Source organism: Apostichopus japonicus, chromosome 15 (genome assembly GCF_037975245.1).
Source record: "Apostichopus japonicus isolate 1M-3 chromosome 15, ASM3797524v1, whole genome shotgun sequence".
NCBI classification, from domain to species: Eukaryota; Metazoa; Echinodermata; class Holothuroidea; order Aspidochirotida; family Stichopodidae; genus Apostichopus; species Apostichopus japonicus.
The window spans coordinates 8,203,297-8,219,629 of record NC_092575.1 but is presented as its reverse complement, the minus strand read 5'-3'; the positions used below and the strand labels follow the sequence as shown (position 1 = coordinate 8,219,629).

Sequence of the window (16,333 nt, the reverse complement as noted above, 5' to 3'; positions counted from 1 at the left end):
GGCGCCAGCCTCCCCCAGTGAAAAATATGGGGGGCGGAAGTATCATTCCGCCCCCCCCCCCCCGCTCCGCAAGTCAGAAATCCCCTTTTTCATTTCCAAATGAGAAAAAAATCTCATTTGGAGCACCAAATTGCATTTAAGGCCAGGTGAAAATGCAAAATTCTTTACAAAATGGAGTGGGAGTTGAAGTGTGCTATATTGCACCAAATTGCATCTGAGGCCACCTGGAAATGCAAAAAAATTCCAAAGGGGAGGGGACACCCCCTCCCCTTATGCCCCTCCCCCAGGCCGGCCATCAGTCTTCAGCCCCCCCCCCACTCAAAAGTACCTTCCTACGCCACTGGTACTATTGCAGAAAAGCTACCCTTCCCTAACCCCTCCCTTCCTCACCCTAGCCTTCATTGGCTCGAATACCAAACTTGTATACCTGTACCAGTTACCATGCAGACTAGACGGGATGGTAAATGCTATTTTATTTATTGACGTGAGCACAAACTTCGCGCTCTAACAAAATGCATAGTAACGTATACACTGTTACCAGGGTTCTGGTTGTCAGGAAAGCTTTGTTATAAGCTACTGTACCTTGCGCAACTTTAACCAATCACAAATCTTACCGCTCGAACGCTTAGCACGATGGCCGAAGCGTTATAACCTACTAAAAAATGCAAATAATGATCCAATCACAATCAAGTATTTTCTATAATTTTGTACATGACAGATCCCCTGTATCAGTACTTATTGCCTGTTATGCTTAACGATACAACCATTTACTGTTCGTAATTGCAGCAAACCTGACGTGTTGAACCCGTGTCTGAATCTGAAGACCCATCTGTGTTCCAACAACGAAATTTGACCGTTTTATTTTGGTGAGTTACGACTTCACGTGTGAATCCTAATGTTCATAGGCCACATATTTTCCATCTGTAGTGTTTACCCTATCTAGGCCTAACATTAGGTAGACCTAGCTTTTCATCCTAAACGGTGAGTATAGGCTACAGTAGCTGCATGGGTATGTATAACGAACCAACATTGTCGTCCCAAAAAAATTGCAGAAACTCAATGCTGTTTGGAATTAATCCTATGATTGACCATGGGTTCAAAATGTTTTCTGATTATCTTGACGCTAGTACAGGAATGATTGGAACGAATTTCTGTCGATAGGTAGGCTAGGTCAAAGCACAAAGAATGACAGTCTTATTCTGGATGAGTTTCGCCTTGCGGAGGCTTGCAATTGCCTAGGAATATCAAATAAATCATTTCCCAAGCCATGGATGAATTTCAATTTCTGAAACTGATTTTTTAAATTTTTTTAAAGGAAATTACAAGTGTATGGATAGTGCAGTTGGCTAAAAGTGCATAGGCTATACAAAAGTGGACACATTAGTCATGGTATTCCGAATCCAGTCACAAGTAATGTGTCTTTCTTGGTTTACATGTAACATTGCATATTTTTTGAATTGTTTTAGGCATTTGACCACAACTCTGCAGCATTTGCAGTTCATATCTTGAAAAGTCTGGCTTTATAATCAAGTAGATTTTTCCCCCATTGTTTGGAGTTTGGTCAAAATGCTATATTCTAAACAGGAAATGTTAAAATAGGATACATATAAAGTCCTTGGTGTAAATATGTGAATATATATGAATTTTCAATGATGGCCTCACAAAGAAGAGAAATCGGTTGGCATTGAGACTTTTCTTTGAGTGAAGTATTTGTTTTGGTACTCGTGTGATATCAAATTAGCATTTTGCATTGCCACTTGCTACTCAAAACTGAGGATTAATTAAATACAAAAAAGGTGCACCTAGCCTATGCATCATCCTGTTGGATTTCCTATCCAGTGGAGTTGTCCAAAATGGCAGATTGGCAAATGATTCCCCATATACCCCTTGTAAATTGCTTTGTTAAATTAGGTTTGAAAAAGACACCTTCCTACAGAATACAGGGTGGTTTTTCGTTTTCATTTTTTTTCCTGAGGGTACTGGATCATTTCATGAGCAATGTGGATAACTAAAATTGTTGTGCGACTCTTTGCCATAACTTGTGCATCAGTGTGTGTAACGTTCACTTCTATTGACAATCAAAGTTGCTTTTATGATGCAAACAAAAGTCTGAGTGGCCTATCATTACAGTATTTTGGTCGTTCTGTTCTGTTGGCAGGGCATTATTTATCCGGTACCGCAGAGCAACGTGGACAAATTGCTCTTCAAGTGCAAAGATGTATAGCAGTTTTGTACACTGAAAGTTAAGTGACTTAAACTGCTGCACAAAATGTTAACACTATTATGCTCTGATTGGATGTGATGGCATATATAGATAGGGACATGGTAAGGTAACAGCTAGCTGTATGGCACAATATTGGTGGTTCATGTAACTTTAAATTTTTATCCTAGTTACAACACATTCATGCTTTATTACAACTTAGGCTACTGAGCACTACATAACCTTAAAATCTTTCCTTTTTACTCAGGAAGAAAATAACCTCGCTTCAAGAATGTCTGAAAGGAAAGCTGTTGTCAAGAATGCTGACATGACGGAAGAGATGCAACAAGATGCCATTGATTGTTCCAATCAAGCAATGGAGAAATTCAACATTGAAAAGGACATTGCAGCATCTATCAAGAAGGAATTTGACAAGAAATACAGCCCAACATGGCACTGTATTGTTGGCCGCAATTTTGGAAGCTATGTGACCCATGAAACGAAACACTTTATTTACTTTTACCTCGGGCAGGTTGCAGTCTTGCTGTTCAAGTCTGGTTAAGGCCAATCATAACATTTGGTTTTGCAGTATTTCTTTGGTGCTATCAAGGAACATCCTATAACAACAGGAACATGACCAATACCAAATTACACAAGTTACTGATGGGAGAAGATGATGTTGGGCGCTGTTGGTGTGAAATGTCAGATGGTAGATGGCCACATGCTTGTACTCTATTTTCCTTTAGCACTGGATTTACACCCATGAAATTGATGCTCCCTGTTGTTAATCGCTCTTGTATTCATTTCTTCAGATGCAACTTTCAGCTTCATATTTTGTTTTTACCAGCTAATGTATATTACCAACATAATCAATGTACATTTATATAACAGTTATTACATTTGCATTTTGTTAACCTTAAAAATGGATTGTTATTTCATTTTTCTTGACCATAAATTGCAGCAAGGCTAACTGTAACATGTTGAATGTTCAATGATGATCTTTGTTGATTGCCAGTCTTGTCCCTAACCCATATTCCTCTGCAGGTGTTAAGTTCCTGCTCTTTGACAATGACTAACTGACAACACTGTTGGACCCCTTCTGCTTTGAGAACCATTTTGATCTACCATTGAGAACAAACCTGAAAGAGTAGGCATATTATCAATCTTCCAACTCCCCTTCCCGACCCTTCCGCCCAAGAAAAGGAAGTTTTATCCCTCCAGTGGAAATCGTCACAAAGAAATCATAACATGAAGAAAGAGGATGGTGTTCCTACCTTGCACAGGTTGCTCCAAAAGCTAATGTGAAGCAGACAGGTGTGATGTCAAAGTTGCATAATGACAGCAAAATATTGTATGTTGAAGTTACGTATACCTATATTCTAGGGGGTATTCATGTTGTCAAAGGGTCCAAATTGTTTAGGGAAATTTGATAACGATTATAAATAAAAACAACTTTGTCAGTGTACATCTATGACATCACTTCCATTAGCTTCAAGTTCACTTTTGTTACAAGACATGAACATGTCCCATCAGACCAAATATTTCACCAGGACAGTTTTCAGCACAATGTATAAACGATACAGCGATGGACATCTCAGGTTCAGCTAAAGGTAACACGGTTTCACGTTTCATTACTGTCTGCATTTTGTAGCGACACGAGCAAAACGTCACTTGCAAGCAACGTAAAGTTAACTTTTTCAGCTGGCCGAACGCGGTTTGGGGCGAGTCTTCAATGCCTTTAACGTAGTCTGGTCAAGTGAAGTTTTGTGAAGGGGCAATATAGATCATTAGGCTACAGTCATCCAGGAAATGAAATTGCTTGTAGAGTTCATATTCATGCTTTAAACTGCGCTTCTACGTTCCTGTCAGTTTTCAGTCTCTAATGGTGAAAAAATGGCTCGTGGATTAGCTCACAGGTTAATCACAGAGCCAACTGGCTTTCTGATGATGGTGTATGCTTTCATGGTGAATTGATCTTACTCAAATCTTACCAAGTTGGTGACGCTCTATTAAGTACAATGGTACAAATTCTTGGACACAATTGCAGGGGCGAACGGCCATAAGTTGTTAGAGAATTTTACAGTCACAAGTTGCATCCAAAAATATTGTATAGCGCCAAAGGTGCTAGTCTAGATTTATGACTCGAATACTTCGGACAATTATCTGTTGTGGGGTATAAAGTTAAAAGACGTCATTAAAACTTGCGTGTAGGCCTTGTTTATTGCCTAAATATGCCTTAATATGACCATTTCACGTCTTTCTTCTGAGGCCCCCTTCCATGGAGATTTAGTTCAACGAGCCCGGGACAATCCCTCCCTCCCCGAGTTGTTTCTTGCCTTAGGCAGGCAAGTTAAACTTGAATGACCTTCAAATTGGTAAAGACATCCATCACAGTGCGTTTAAAAGCCGCATTGTTTTTGCGAATAGCAAAGGTCAGGAGGGAGAAGTCAAATTCCGAAACCTTGTAGGCTTGAAAAGTCCAAAATTGACGCATGGACGATGTTCACACTTAATATGTGCATCTCTTTCAGTGAGAACAAAGACCGTGTCAAGTTATGCAGGGGTCAAAAGTCATCTTGGGTCAATATAGATCAAAGTTTGAATTTATTGGGAACACAAAAACGGCAATGTTAAAACTAAGGTGAACTTTTTACAATCCTGTTATTTCGCCGGAACTAGTAAGTGCAACTTATTCAAACCTATGGTATCATTAGAATGGATGAAGCTTCTTTCACCATATGTAATAAAGTAGTAGGCTAGGCTACTAATATAACTTTATATCCTACTAAATATTTGTGGCATATACGCTGCTCCACATCATAATGTCCAATTTAATCACATTGACAGTCTTTGTCTTAATTATTTGAAACGTAACTTGACTAGTCTGCATTGTTATGACAATTTAAGAACCAATTAATGCTATAGAAATTTATCACATTCTAGGCTGTGTTCACTACTCAAATATGAGTGTATTGGTCATTTTGTTAATAAATGAAAATAGTTTCAACAATTTTTTTTCTTTTACGTCAAAACGTGAAATTAATCAAATCACTATACTTGAAGTGTTGTCACTATGGTTTAAATCCTGGATCGGCCCTTGCAAGCGGAGTTAAATGATAAAGCAGTGGCGTCAAAGATGGATGAGCAGAAGCTGGTGGGCTTTGTGGATATTAATCAGAAGAACTTGAGTATTTTTGTAGATGCTTCTGTGGCTCAAATGGGACCTATAGTGAAAACCAACTTTTATCTTTTCATGTTTTTTAAATCTCCGTGGATTTCTCACTTTTTTTCTCACAACTTCTCTTTGGAAATGCAATTAGTACTATTATAATTCTTAAAATTTTATCTATTGGCTGATATATTGGCTCATATCAAAATTTCGACTTGTTTCTCGAATTTTCAACTTTATGTTTTCGACTTTTGTTTATTATTCGCCTAATTCATAAAGAATCTATGTGATGGTGATTGCGTATGTCTGCGCATGACGAATTGTTCATGACGAATTGGCTCGTTAATACGATACCGTAACTCACTCAGCCTACATGAGTGCATGAACTTTTCCCTTAGTTAGTTGGCAGCTGTCGTTATATTGGGCAAGGTCAAATGTCACCAGCTGCAACATGGAAAAACCTTGTAAACAAGCTTTTGTACATCTTTCTTAAACTCAATGCAGACAAAACGAGGTTATAGTGGATTGGAGCCATTTGCCGTCTGTGGCTGTTGCTGGTGTGGATGTTCCCGTCCAAACAAACTCTGTTAGATACCCGGGGGTTATGTTCAACTTTGGTATGACAATGAGTCCACAGGTCGCAAATATCATCAACAAAATGCTCACCACTGAGGCAGCAACTCAATTGGTACACTGTAAACATAATCTAGTCAAGATGACTAGAGTACATTAGTCCAGACAATGCTTCTATCGACCAATTAATTCTAGTCACTTGACTAACTTTTGGTCCAGTGACCAAATAGTTCTGGTCATATGACTAAGTAAACCTGGTCACATGACCAGTTTTTACTAGTCATTCAATTATGCCTCTATCGACCAGGCTTTAGTCAAGCGACCTAAACGATTAGTCAAGATGTCAGTTGACTAATTCAATTAGTCACATGACCAGTTTTTACTAGTCATTCAATTATGCCTCTATCGACCAGGCTTTAGTCAAGCGACCTAAACGATTAGTCAAGATGTCAATTGACTTATTCAATTAGTCACATGACCAGTTTTTGCTAGTCTTTCAACAATGCTCTATCGACCAGGCTTTTGTCAAGCGACCTAAATGATTAGCCCAGCAGTCACTTGACTAATCCAGTTAGTCTTGCCCATGGATAAAAGTAGTTTTTCTATACTAGTTTTATATGACCCACCACAGATTCGAACCTGCGACAACTCCCTTATAGGTACAAAGCTGTCTGTTGAGCTAACTGGTGGGAACAATTCTTGGATATAATACCTGATTGGGCCTTAACCACTGCTAGACCATCAAGCCCTCTCACATGAAAAAAAGAAAGCAAGAATTTCTGTATTAATTTGGAATCACATTTTATATTTTCTCTTAAACACTACATATGCTTCACCTCAATAGTAAGTACAAAAGAGTGTCTGATTTCATCAGTAATTGAAGAACCAGAAAACCCAAAGGTTTAGTGGTTCTGATGCCGATGAGAGTTTATGAAATAAGATAAGTCAGAATTTGTTATTGTTATATACCTGTATTGTACTTATTGCCAGACAACTGAAACCAAACTGAAGCTGATCAGACATAAAGTTGTCAGTGCACTCATGAATATAAATGAAATTTCAGTTTCATGTGGCACTACTGTACCAACCTACCAAGTATGAAGGTGATCAGACATATATTTGAAAAAATATCGACATTTTAAGAATTTGATTACAAGCCCCACCCACATATTCATGTACTGGACAACAAAAACAATGAGGTCCATGTAATGATAATGTAGCATATCTACAAGTTATTCAATACATTTAGGGTAATTAAATATATTGTTTTTAAGATTATACATACACTTGCAAACATGCTAAACTGTAGATTACCTGGCTATCGTAAACAAAACCAAAAATTAATGCCTTTATTGATGTACATATAAAGTTGAAAAAAGTGATATAGTTGACTCTAGGCATTTCACCACCCCACACCCCCTCTCCAGACAAACACATGGGGATCATACGACACAACCCATATCCCCAACCCAGAGCGGAACCCTTACCATCATACCACCTGCAGCCTCACCTACCATCCTACAACCCTGATCCCAACATCACCCTACTCATCTGACAACCCCCCCCCCCACCTGACACCCATCAGATTTTACCAGTTTCACACCTTACTACCAACACATTAATCTACCCCACTCACATAAGATTTCCCTATACTCTATAGGTACATGTACAGTAATACCAGATTATTAAGTTCATTTACTATTTTCACTATAGACTATCCCTTTAATTGTCTGAGCCAGCTATTTATGCAACATACATATACACATACCCACACGCAAACTTGATCAAAACATACAAACATGCCAACTCATCACAACATACACATATGCCAACTTAATTGCAAAGGTTACTTTTTTCAGTCCAGTGTAATTTGTCACTGGACTACTCCTTTAATGGCCTGGCTAGCCAATTTCATGGTTTTATAAAGCAAAACAAATATAGATAAGATCAGCAAGCTCCCAGGAACCAGGAAAACATGTCAAACGTGACGAATGACAGGAGTTTAGGAATGAGGTACAACAAATGCTATATGGCCAACAAACACATGAATATTAATGAGGTTACATGTTATTTTCATATGAAAATGTAACTATTATTATCCACCACCAATCAACAAAGTATGGAGATGATCGGTTATACCGTTGCAAAGTTATTGACATTTTAAGAATTTCACTTTAACTGCTGCCTACTCATTAATATTCATGTCATGAACAACAAAAACAATAGGGAACATCTACTAATCATGGAGCATGTACCAGTTCAAAATGACAGTAATTCAACATTTAATTTCTAAGATTTCAGGTTTACAAGCTATTTCTAGCAATTAAGGATTAAGCCCCACCTACTCATGAATATTAATTAGATGAAATTCCATTGTCATGTGACAATGAACCACTTACATCACCATACCAAGTATGAAGCAGATCGGACATACCGTTGCGAAGATATTGACATTTTAAGAATTTTACTTTAAGCCCTGCCCACTTATTAATATTCATGTGATGGAGAACAAAAACAATAGGGACCATCCACACATCACCAGTCCAATATGACATTGATCCAATGTGTCGTTGTTGAGATATTGTGTTTACGAGCAAGCTGTCACATCACACACACACACGCATACATGTTTGTGTTTCGTTCAGACCGAGGACCCCATTGTATTTTCCATTGTTCAAATCCACGTACCGTAACATTAACAATACCCCATACAATAGAATTCTTCCGAGGACGTGGTGATTCTTTAGAAATCACAACCGAGGACCTGAAATTGGTTTGTTCAAGTCCTCGGTCAGATAGCAAAACAAACGCACCCTCACACACGCCAACTTGATCACATAGGTTACTCGGCCTTCGGCATCGTAACCAAAAATAACAACATTTTGTAAGTCAAAACACACGCAACAGCTCAAATGATAATGAAAAAATTTTCAATGACTTATTATTTGCAAGTTAGTTACAGTTTTATAACACCTTAGCCTATTTTGACTCATATATGCTAGTGCAATTGATAGGCAGTATTCTATGTTATAAATGTGATGACAGTTTGAGCCAAAAAAACTGTACAAAAAATGGTAGGTGCCTGGAGCAGTAATTAGGCCATCAATTTTTAGTGATTTGCATGTTTAGTTTCTCCAGAATTTTATTGACTGATTTATCTGCCGGTGTAGTATCATCAACATTCAAAATGTTTTTTTTTAAAACTGAAGGGTTTTCTTCAGCAAAGGCTCATATGCCATATTTAGGACATAGAACACTGCCAAATAATTGCACATGGCTGCGAACAAACTTTTCAAAGTAGCTACTTGCAAGGTTTCCACTATCACAGTGTACTCTGGAACACCTTCATCCTCTGTCACCTGGATATAAACTGGCACGTCTGACAAGTCTGTAACCTGCAAAGATATTAAGGTATATGTATTCAATATACAGCGCTTTCCAGTTTCAGAAAATGGGAGGGGTGGCTGATCCACCATGATGGCCATGAGTGACCAACAAACAAATATACTCCACCAACGAAGGAATCAAAATAAATAATTTCTTAAATATTTTTTCAAATCAATTTACAGTACATCGTATTCACTACAAGTAATACTATTTTTGATGATATAAATAATAGAATAAATGAAACAACAAAGCTAAATGGTGCACTGGTTCCGTGTATTTTAGAGAGAAATGAATATTTGCCATGAGTTATGACATCTTGTTACAGCTAATTACATCATGGTAGGGATTCATTCCACTAGATGATTTTAATACACTTGGGGCTGATCAGGAAATCCACGTTGGGTTATGGTTACAGCAACTACAGATTGAAATCTGTCCAACATTCTGTTCCAGTTATCACATACATACTAGTCTATTCTACCTTTGTGATGATGCCCTTACTATATTTACAGCTATGAACACTCCCAGGTCATACATGTGATATTTAGTTAGGGAATAATGATCAGATGTGCGGGCCTTTGTTGCAGACAGAAGGTTTTCAGGGCCCAAATATTTCAAGGCCCCCCAGAAATAAGGATGCCAAAAAATGCCCCCCCCCCCCAAAAAAAAAAGATGCCCCAACAAATGTTAGGGCTAAACCAATTTTAGGGCAAATTTGTATGAAAAGTATCATTTTGAGTGATTTCATAAATTGGCCCATATGGTCTACAGGTGACTTAGGCCCCCAAATCCTAAAAACCCAAAGGAGGCACTACCTAAGTACCACTGTGAAAAATGCTCAACACTGCACCATAGAATTCATAGGAAAAGAAACATTTTGTGTGATTTCAGGCGGAGTTCAGGAGTTCAAAATGGCCCATATGGCCCATACATGACCTTTGGCCTAAAATTCCAAACACCCCAAAGGAGCACTACCAAAACACTATCGTGACAATTAAACTCTAAGCATTGTGACCATAAAATCTGTAGGAAAATATTAATTTTGAGTTATTTCCTGAAATAGCCCATATGGCATCAGACCTAAAATTGCTGAATACCCCAAAGGAAACACTACCAGGGCACTATCATGATGAACCCTCGACACTGTAACATACAATATCAGACCACCTCTGATGGCCTTGACCCATAGTTTACATACTGTTGATTTAAATAATACATTGGGTACTTACACTATCCTCATCTGCAAATACAATCATAGCACCCAACTTCTCATTCAGTAGAGTCGGAACTGACAGAATTGCTGCATGCATTCTAGACTCTAAAAGAAAAATCAACAACAGAATGTTAAAGCACTCATTACATCATGACATTTCAGAAGAGTGATATTATGTCATATTTGGTAACATCGATAGGACAAAAATATCACAGATTCACTCATCTGCAGTCCGGAGAGCAATACTCAATGCTCGATAAATTGCTTAGGTGACAATATTAAAGTAGAGTACTAAATACATCACAGGTCTTATTTTCAGCAAAGATATTTGTATCATTTGATAAGGTCTAGGCTACTTAGCTAAGTAATATCAAGTATGAGCTCAACCCAAGCAAGCATCTTTAAGTTAAGCCAATTGTTCAGTTATTTGTCGTGGGCCCCTACTGGCATGGGCCATAAAAAATGATTGCATCCATGTCATTGTTTCAGCTTGAGGGATTCAAGACAATGATAACTGATAAGGAACATTTGAAGCAAAATATAGAAACATTAATGGAAAAATATCAAATACTGAGATTGTATTGAAAGAGTTGCTCCATTTGTCAAGAATATGTATCAGTTGTCAAACTCGTATCTTGGACCCAAAGCAGATAGGTTTCATTGATACCTACAGATTCCTGAAGTCCGAGAACATGTTTTCCCTGAATTAACAACCATATACCATATTCTGAGGTCTTCAGTAAAATGAAGATAATAGAGAGCAGACTAGCAAGCAGATTGACACATGAAAATTTGAACCTCAGGATTCAGCTGGCAACAGAGCATGAACTAGTGTGAAAGTTGAACAAGGAAGATATTATTTGAGAATATGCAGACAGTGATAAATTGAAATGCCTCTTGTTTCCAAAGTAGAGTAAGTAGACTAGATTTCCATATACTCAGCTTGTAACAATGTAACATTGCATCATATAAATGGATCAAACTGCATATCGTGTAGCCTATAATACATATAGGCATATAGGGGGAAGTGGGGGCAAGTTGTCACATACCACCTACTTCCACCCATGGATTTGCATATTGAACAATATATTTTTGGAAATTGGAATAGACATTCTATATCCATATCCATAACTTCAAACATGTTATAATAACCTTAATAATAATAAAACGTTTTTATATAGGGCATTCCGTCCAAGACCACAATGCTGCAATGCACTGCACACAGAAAAAATATAATTATACAAAACATTACCCATATTGCAAATATAAATGCTAATTCAGAGTTGATTTTTTAATTTTTTTTTTAATAATCAAATAAATTTTGCAATAATCAAAAGTTCAATTTCCTCTCAAATGTTACCTAAATCTTCCAAAAACATCTATACCCACCCATATCACATACGAGCAGTCAGCCCAATGATTTAATTTGATTTCGGGACAATCAAGGGAAGTCAACAGTCTTGAATATAATTTCAAAATTAGGCCCTATATCCCCTCCACTAAGGGGCCCATGATACTGTACCAATTTCCCTTTGTTGAACACAGACACTTGTTTGTACCAAATGAAGTACTTCACAGCCATAATTTATGCAATCTACCGTCAATACACAGCCTGTCTCGTTATCATCTGAGCACTTGATTGTGTTCATCCATGATCATATCTGGCAGTCTGGGTTATCTGTGGTACAGGGTCTTTCACAGGGTCCATCCTGATCCTTATTCTACTGAACTTAACTGAACTCTGAGGGGATTCTAGCAGGCAATTTCTAGAATTGTTCAATTTGTTTTAGCATGATAGGCCTCATGCCATACCGGTGTATGTGACAAGGATTTTTCTCCCTGAAAATACAACCCCCCCCCCCCCAGATTTACTGAAATTGCTTTGATACTTGATTGAGACTCTATTTTATAAGGAACTGCTTGATTTCAGAGAATATGCTGACCACAGATTCAACTTTTCCTGCCAAGAATTAGAAAAGTGATTTAAATCAGTGATTTAAAAAAAACCACTGATTTAAATCAGCATAATTTAAAATCACACAACCCTCTGCTAGTAAGTCTTAACAAGGTCCTAAATTTACATATAGATTTAGCATTTCAAACATGTGGTGGTAGTTGGTTTCAGAGTTTAGCAGCTGCTGAAAAAAGAACTCTCACCGTAAGTAATGGTGCTGACATTTGTACAATAAGTGTTGTAGCAGCATTTGACCTGAGAATATGTACCGGTTCATTGATATTGAGAAGTTTACATAGATAGTATGGAGCAAGTTTATTTAATATTTTGTAGGTCAAAAGCATTAACTTACACATGATACGCTTCTTCACTTGTAACCAGTGGAGATTTACAAGGATGGGGGTTATGTGTTCACACTTCCTAGATAAGGTAACCAACCTGGCAGCTCGTACAACGCTGGAGCTTATTTGGCAGTCCATAAATGAGTCTGTTGCAAGAGTCAAGATGTGAAGAGACAAATGCGTGCACTAGCCTTTTAGTGCTACCACAGTCTGAGTATGTACGGATGCGCCCTATTTTCCTCAGACTGTATGATGCAAGACGACAAACGTTAATGTCTAATGAAGGTGTTTATTTTTCACTACCATACATCTGAATGGTTATACTGTACCCCCTTACCAAGACATATTTTGCATCCACCCCTGCCTCAGACTTTGCTCGTAGTCCATTTTGAAGACCCAGCACACACCTGGGTGATGATCACTTGAATAGTGAATTACAGATTGAATTGTTACTAATGTACCTTAACGGGCACCCTCGTCCTTCTCCATGGATGTATCTATGACAGTGGGATGCTTCATCTTCAAAGTGCAGCGGATTATGGCATCTCCATACTTGGAAAGCCCTTCACCAAGCAACTGTGCCATTGTCGTCTTTCCTTCAAGTCGCTTTAATTCAAGTAGTATCTATGGTTAAATGAGATCAATTAGATTATACAGTACATATGGTAAATTCACCTGAGAAGTTAAGAGATCGCTTAGGACTAACACATATTCGGGATTATGTTCAGAGACGTAGATTGAGATGGTTTAGACATGTCGAAAGGGATGGAAGATGCGAATTGGTAAAGAAGTAGAGAGAGACTACTGTAGCTGGTCAATGTAGGAGCAGTAGGCTCCCCAAGTCTTGGGATGAGGACATGAGGTTTTGCGGAGTGATCTTGCTGATAAAGGTATAGATCGGGCTCTAGCTCAGAATAAAACAAAGTGGTTTTCTTTTTAAGGGGGAACATCCCCCCTACAAATTCCCAATAGCGGTATCAGCAAAAAAAGTGTGGGAATCCTGCAATCGCGCTGCTTAGCGCAACACTGTCTTGAATTGATTTTTGAAAAACAAAGTCGTGGTTCGAACAAGTGGCGGGCATAAAGTGAATATATTCAAATGTCCATAACTTTTGAAACCACAAGATTGAATTTTACTTTTACGCAGACTACTGTATAATAAATAATATCTACAAAGACATATTAATACAGTACCTCTTCATCTTCAAATAGCCAAGGATAGACTTTCTTAACCACTTCGCTAGTAGCATCCTCTTCCACAATTAAACGACGTCTATCTGCCAATGTGATAGACATACAACTTTTGTTATTTGTTCACATCCCTAATGTTCATGTGCATATTTTGTACAGCATGTGGGTAAACATGTACGGTACGATACCAGTCACAATTCAACTATTTAATCACATCCCATTACTAAAATGTACAGTAGAAATGGAAGTGAAATTACTATGCAGTGATACAGAAGCCTGAATGCATTTGATACCTGTATGGAAAAAGAAACATGTGCAAACATTAATCAATCCGCTATGGTAGCTACATTTTCATTTGTCAAGTGTACAATGATAACCAAATACATTTATGTTTGAAATTGTAGTATTTCCAAAAAGTTGAATGAAACACCCCGTAAAAGATGTCCTATTTTATTTCCAATGGAATTAGGGCTAGCCTAGGGGGATCAACTGCGGTTCACGGTACCACAGGTAAAGCGAGGAATATTCCATCTTGAAAAAAGGCCTAGTCCAAGGCTATATGACTCCCTACAAACAGCTACAACAAATTAAACACCCACCCACCTTTGTTCTGAATCGGAACTGTTTTGTACAAACTTAAAAAATAGCAGAAAAAACTGTCCCAACTCATGCCGCTAGAATATTTAACAAATTTTAGCCAAAAATTCCGGACAAGTCAGTGCAATTGTCCAGAAATATTCCCCCTCTATATTACTGACAACTAGGCCTATAAATTGATATGACACAGCTGTGGCAGCAATAGGCTGTTAGATTGCTCCAAGGTCCCCAATGTTTATTTTGGAAGGGGGAGTGTATTCTCCTGTGAATTGTTAACGGGATTGTTGGATAGGATGGTCAGTGGACAAACTGGTAATAAAAGATTGGCGTCATGTTCAGTTGATGTTTCGAGGCCTAGCCTCTGTATTTTATGAAAACTATTTAGGGCTAGGCCTGGGGGGGGGGGGGCTATAGGGCCCTAGGAATAATCAGCTTATTTAGTGTAACAGTTTCGCACACAACTACACAATCCCATACACACTATTCTAGTTAATTCGTTATCTTAGGGTGACCCTAATTGGAGGCTAATCCTTAACTCAAACCTAATCTAGGTATAAATAATATGGCCTAGGACCTAAGCCTAGGCTATGTCCCCCCTGAAAGTGCAGGAGAAACACTGCTGTGAATTTATCCCCCTAAAATATTTCAAGAATAATATAGCCAAGGTCCTATCCCCCTAAGGCTAAAGTTTCTAATACAGATTATAAATATTAAGTTTAATTTAGGTTTGTTATTTTGTAAAGAAATTATCCATTGCAAACATGAGAAACGCGTGAATACCGGGGCCACCATGATACTGTAAATATACGGAGGCCTACTGTTACGATAAACTGTGCTGTACAACTACTACAACTACAAGGCAGCTTAACGTCATTAGGTTTAACGTTAGGCAATTCGCCTATAGCTACTGCATGATAGGCCTAGCCTAGGACCTAGATCTTAGCTTGTTCGTACACAAGTTGGAATAATCGAAAATACACACTTTATGGTCTAATATACTATATACTTTTTAAGTGACTAACAAACGACACTGGCCAAAGGCCCAAAGAAAACTGGTCTAATATACTAACCTTGCAATGGTTACTGACAATATCACTGGATGATAATATTTTTTTGATTTTTCGTACCGTAACCGTCTGGCTGCTAACTCCCTGCTGTACGTTCCTTGCTCGTCGTGTACGTATGTGTACAATGTACTATAGTTCAGTGCAGTACGCTAGGCCGTACCGTGGCGCTACAATTGTTAATATTTTCCCGCGCTTTTTCATGTGACGAATATATCAACCTGATTGACTAGTGAGTTTCGTCCCAGTGCTGACATTTATTGTAGGACCAGATTAAAATAGAACTGTGACCATTATGTTCTGGTCAGGCGACCTTTTGGGTTAGTCGTGAAGGCATCTCTACCAAGATTATGGCGGGATAATCGTTGACTAACGTAAACCAGTCGATATGACTAGACTTTAGCCTCGCTTGACTAGATTGTGTTTAGAGTGTATCAATAAATTACTCATGACCATACTTCAAAATGCCCAACGCACCTCTGCTCGCATCATTGTCAATTTTCATTTTAAGAAGTATGACTGTATCACACCACCACTCACTGCTCTTCACTGGCTCCTCATAGTTGCGCATCAAGTTCAGAGTACTTCTTATTGTCAAAATAAAATAAAACTGTTAGCAAACTAGTGCTTATCCACTCATTGTG

The 16,333-nt window shown here is 38.2% G+C and overlaps 1 long non-coding RNA gene across 1 annotated transcript; it reads right to left on the bottom strand.

Annotated features, from left to right (window-relative positions):
• Positions 1-2,670: 2,670 nt before the first annotated feature.
• LOC139980555 (uncharacterized) lies at positions 2,671-16,121 on the bottom strand. The gene is made up of 5 exons (XR_011797590.1): positions 15,696-16,121; positions 14,032-14,114; positions 13,299-13,461; positions 10,559-10,647; positions 2,671-9,337 (listed from the first exon to the last, which is right to left on the bottom strand). It is a non-coding gene; the product is annotated as an uncharacterized lncRNA (long non-coding RNA).
• Between the last annotated feature and the right edge of the window lie 212 nt (positions 16,122-16,333).